A 5,695-nucleotide genomic window follows, 5' to 3' on the forward strand; every position below is an offset into this window, starting at 1 on the left:
ATTTGCTCATTTGCATAGCTTGAATGACAGTGGTGGTGATTGGCTCTTTTGTTAAAGCCAATCACATCTCGAGGCCAGCCTCCTCTTTGGTGTGTAAACCAATAGGAAGAAGGCTGGCCGGATGCCGTTTGCTATGACTTTGACGAGTCGTGTTGACAGGAAAGCTGCAACTGGCCATCATAAAGGCATATTTCACAAGAATGTGAATTAAATCAATCAAAAAAATACATATATAAAAATCTACTGAGATCGAGGGTGAACAAATGACAGATGAGGCACTACTCCTCTAGAGTTAGATATAAAAATATGAAACCAAAATAGAAGATTAGCCTATGTTTCAATTTTGACCTTCATTGAAACACACAGTATGTTTCAGATAAGGTCAAAATGTTTTTTTTAATACACTATTTGTTTTTGAAGCTTTTAATTATACAATATTCCAATCAATTCCACACTGTTCCACAGCATTGTGATAGCAAGAAAAACAAAATAATATTTAATATAAGATAAAGTTCATTGTTGTTGTTGTTGTTGCTGTTGTTATTTTTGCCGATCTTTATAAAAAACATTTGGTCTTCCTTTCAAATTTTATACATTCCAGAAACAACAAATAACATGAGCACATGTTTATCATATCAACTTGATTTTTATTGTTGTTCTTATCATCATTATTACAGTTCATATAGTGTAGGCCTGTGTCCTTGGGTCTCTTGAAAGTTGCACTGTAAATGTATTTTAGCTCATTGTGCAACGTGCACCTGCCCAAACAGAGTTTACTGACAGCTATTTAAAACGAGACAGGACTTTTTAGCTAAAAACATCTCAATATGATATACAGCAAAAACAATTTATATGTTATTCTATTTTTTTAACCTAATTTTTTTTAAGCAATGTCTATCAAAACCGATCACCATCATGATCTCGGTGAGGGTGCAGTTAACACAATTTGCCCACAAGGTGGCATCACACAACCTTAAATAATAAAAGAATGACTATTTAAACAACAGTGCAATCCCTTGACGATGCCTTCAACGAAAACTGGATAGTGATACAAATTAATTAAACCTGTTGCCTCGTTTATGTTAATCTTCAATTTAAAAATGTTCAGCAACCATAATAAAAGTTATTTCAACTGCAGGTACAATCTTTAAACTTATATGTTGTCATCCAAGTTTCACCATTATCTGATTTTAAGCTTTGATTTTTTTTAATGATCTGCCAATATTATTGTCCATTTGACATCTAAAGTAGTAGCGCATAAATAGCCCACGAGCATAAACAGAACTTGTAAGGTTTCACTCCAAATTGTCAATAATGTGAATGCCCAGCAACACTAAGGTCAGCGGTGTAGAAATTTAAATCAGTAGTATGCCCACTAAATTAGAAAATGTTATCATCCGTTGAGGTAATATCCAATTAGCCACATGGACAAGTGCAATGGTAATACATTTCACGAATTGGGCAATGTCAATAAATGCTGCCGCTTTCTTTCCGCATCCCAGTTATACTATCTCATTCTGACCATATTGACATTCATGAAACCTGTCCCCAGTTGCCAAAGGATAACCTCACTTGTTTTCAAATGACATTTGCTGCTTTGTAATTGAGCGCCTCAAACCTGGTCTCTCATGCATTGTGCAGTTGTAACTTGTGTCCCAAGGGAAATCATGTCCCAATTTCACTGGGATTGTGCAATAGGCTCACGTTGATTGTTTGTTTATTGGCTTGGAGTTGTCATTCAGATTAGTCCTTTATGTTAGGATGCAGTTTACACAGCTGGTTTGAACCAGAGGGAGGAAATTAAACTAACTCTACCTGATGTTTATTGAGGGCTACTAATCAATGTTTTCTTTCGACATTTTAATTGACGTTCCATTTCCAGCTTCTTTTGATACATCATCATTTCCACCCCAAAAAACAATAACAGATGATTTTAAGAAAGACCAATATATCCCCATTTAGCATTTTTCGTTAAAATTGCATGACAGTAATTGCAATTTTCTGGTCGTGATCGTAAAACGGCCACAAGAGGGCAGCAGATACTCGTATCGGTCACCGTTGTGACGACTCGCCCAGCCCGAGTTTGCACCATTTTAATATGTAGTTCGTATCAGAATACCAGCATTCATTGTATTAAATATATATTTTTTGTTTTCTGTCGTCATTCATGTAGCTATATGTATAAGCACTTTGGCTTATTAGCATAAGAACTTAACTGTAAAGGCAATTATTTCAATAGATGTGGCAAAAGTAGTCACCCAGTGCTTAAATAAAAGTAGAGATACTTGTGTAAAAAAAAGAAAAGAAAAAAAAGACGCTTGTAAAAGTGCTGATTCAGATCCTGTAGTGTAAAAGTAAAAATATAGTACAGACTCTGAAAAGTACCTCGGTACAGAAGTAAAATAAATAAATAAATAATTACAGTAACCATTTGTTAAATTGGCACAAATGGGAAAAACACATCTGCACATTAAGGAAGTTTCTCTCTTATTATCTTTCATGGTATGTGCTCGTACTGAAAAAAAAAAAAAAACATAACTTGATACAACTGATATTGAATTTATTATACTTTTTTTTTTTTTATTTAATAAAAAATACAGTTCAGCTAGGTGGTAACAGAGGTCACATTTGGGAGCATGCATGACCCTTATTTAAATTATATATATTTTTTCCAAACAATGGTTAAAAAAAAAGACAGTGAACAGATTATATGTCTTTCTTGGCGCGATTACCACATAAGAACAAACGAACAAGCTGCCTGCCAAAAAAGACACCAGAGGGCCTCGGGTTGCTGATTAATGAAATGAAGGAGGACAAAAAGAGATGTGAGAGGTGTCGCAGGCTACCCACAATCCCTCACCACTTTTTCTGATTGGGCTAATCACCCCATTGTCCATCAACACTTTGGAGCTTGCGATTCTGAACAAAACTGGCGGGAGGAAATCACACAGAAAAGCTAAACCCCTCTGCGCCATTACCCCCAGTTTTTCCACCGCGGTTCACGTGTCATCCATCTCGCTCACTTTAATGTCAGCCTTGTAATTATTTCGATGATTATGTGTTGCAAGCCATTTAGCATGCTCAATGACACATGTTTAATTTATTTGCTGCTGAGGCTTCTCATAGAAGGAAAAAGCGGTGCTGCAAGTGGAGCATAGCTGTGCCAAAATTGTTTGATGAATTGCTGCTGTTGGTATAGCAGAGCATGCAACATCAAGGAGCTAATGTGAAACAAATAAGGTATGCTTTGTGTAGCATTGCAAAGTAAGGTTTGCTTGGGCTAATGGAGTGTGTCTTGGTTGACCAGTGAACCCGCATAACAAACTGCGCCATTGGGAAAGCTATTAGGACATGATAATGGCCTGATGTTGAAGATAGCCTTTTTTTGGAAACAACACTAAACTATATTTGTGTTTATACATAAATTTTATATATATATATATACATATATATATATATATTAGGGGTGTTAAATAAAATCGATTCGGCAATATATCGCACAATTCTCGTATCGATTCAATAAGCAGCCAAATCGCTTTTTAAAGATACATTTTGGGTGGAAATATTCAACAAAATGTCTTAATTGGGGTAGGGTTCACACTTTAGGCGTGGAAGAATGTTATATTAATGGAACATTAACCCTTAACATTTTATTTCAATGTTGTACAAACATGAAACAGATTGCAACCTGCTTGTTAACTACAGTGGCTCACAGTTATAAGCCTGAAGTACATTTTCATACAAATTTTACAGTGTCAATGTACAAGTTTGCTGATTAGTATTTTCTAAATTTGAGTTTTAAAAAAAATCGCAATAATTGACTTATAGATTCGTATCGTGATTAATCGGTATCGAATCGTGTCCTATGAATCATGATACAGATCGAATTGCAAGGTACTAGGCAATTTCCACCCCTACCTAATATATATACATATCCCACATTTGGTCTACTAGTACAACCTTATATTAGAAATTAGGCAAACGCTCAATCAGCTTTTCCTAAAGCCCTTTGAGCAAACGACTCAAATGCCTTGATATCCAGCTTAATGTCCTCGTACAAGTATGTTCATTGTCTTTATACTGTAGTAGGGCAACTTTTTTTTTAGGCTAATGGGACATGTTACATGAGACAAAACTGTGCATTAGTTTCTAACTGCACGTTACAAGTACAGTTAGTACAAATGATCGGGATTGGGCCCTTACCAGGCCTGATTTCATGGTATCGTTACTTGCAATGGTAGCTGATACCAGAATTGACCATACTCTTATGGCCATTTTACGATCGGGACCTAGCATAAGGAAAAATGCTATATTGGAATAAGTCTTTCTTTCAAATGATCTGTGATTTTTTTTTTGGGGGGGGGGGGGGGGGGGGTTATGTATCAAAAATGATAGTGGTATTGGTACTTGGTATTGGTATCGGCGACTCGTTGATTACTCGTTGCATTAGCCTGAAAAAAAAAAGTGGTATTAAACATCCCTAACAAATAACATCAAACTTGACTAGTTATTTAACATCTAGTGCTTCACTATTAGCACTAGTAGCACTCAGATATCAACTAGTGCACAGTTTTGCCTCACTAGAAACATGACAATTTTCTACTAGTAGGTCAAAGTTATCTATATCAGCATGTTGAAATGTCAAACAGCCGTGGAAAGCAGTAATAGAAAAATCGGCAAGACACTAGTGCATTGCAGATGTTTTTACTAGAATTGTCTTACTAGTGTAAGGTTCAGAAAGGAGTAAGAATTAAGTTAATTTGTTAAAATATATCAATGGAGAAGTGTCTATGCACAGTCGCCAATGGGCAGCAGGAAGTCATGTATGACAACCAGAAAAAAAGTGTGCAGGGAATTCTTTTTTCTGGTTGTTAAAATATATATTTACTTACTTACCAGAATTATTATTTCCACATCTATATATTTTGGTGTATATATATATTTTTTTTATACAAGTAGCTAAATTTATGTATTGAATCTGCCGTTCTCATTCACTTGCATTTACCTAAAGTTTGCTAGCTCCTGATTGGTTAGTGTTGGTCAGCTGATGAGTTGTCAGGAAGTGTCTCGAGTAAATAGCGTTGCTCCTGAAGAAATCCGTCTCCTTTCTCATTTTATAAAGAGCGTGTCATGGTCTGTGTTTTGGTTTATTTTATTGGTCATGTTTTCCTTGCGTGTCCCCCTTTGTCAATGTCTCGTCAAGTTTGATCATGTCCTCCTGTGCTTGTCATCCCGGTCCTATATCAAACTAAATTTTCAGATTGAACAAACTATCTTCACTATATGTTGTTTAACAACACAATGACGTCATTATGAACCATGCCTCTTAGAGTTAATGCAAGTATTCATTGTGTGTAAGTAATATTAGATTTATTGTCGCGTTTGGCTGTTTTGTTACTGTAATAGCAGTTCACCACTAGAGGGTAGTATAACCTCACAGAAGGGTAAAACAATCCACGAGGTAAACAAGCACATTTCCTTTAATTGTTGGACAGTGACGTCACGTATTTGTGTTTTTCTGAATTAATTTTCGCCTAAAAAATAACATATGCAGAAATCAAACGATTCAAAATACTGTAATGTAAAGTATCACCTTTGTACATGACATAAGTAGGGTTTTATTTTCACACTTGTGCGCAAAATGAAGACACTGTCAGTGCAGCAGTTTTGTTGGGTCTTGATGTGTGCTGAAGTC

The sequence above is a fragment of the Leptonotus elevatus genome, chromosome 21 (assembly GCF_054856555.1).
Source record: "Leptonotus elevatus isolate MCC_2025b chromosome 21, RoL_Lele_1.0, whole genome shotgun sequence".
In the NCBI taxonomy this organism is placed as follows: Eukaryota; Metazoa; Chordata; class Actinopteri; order Syngnathiformes; family Syngnathidae; genus Leptonotus; species Leptonotus elevatus.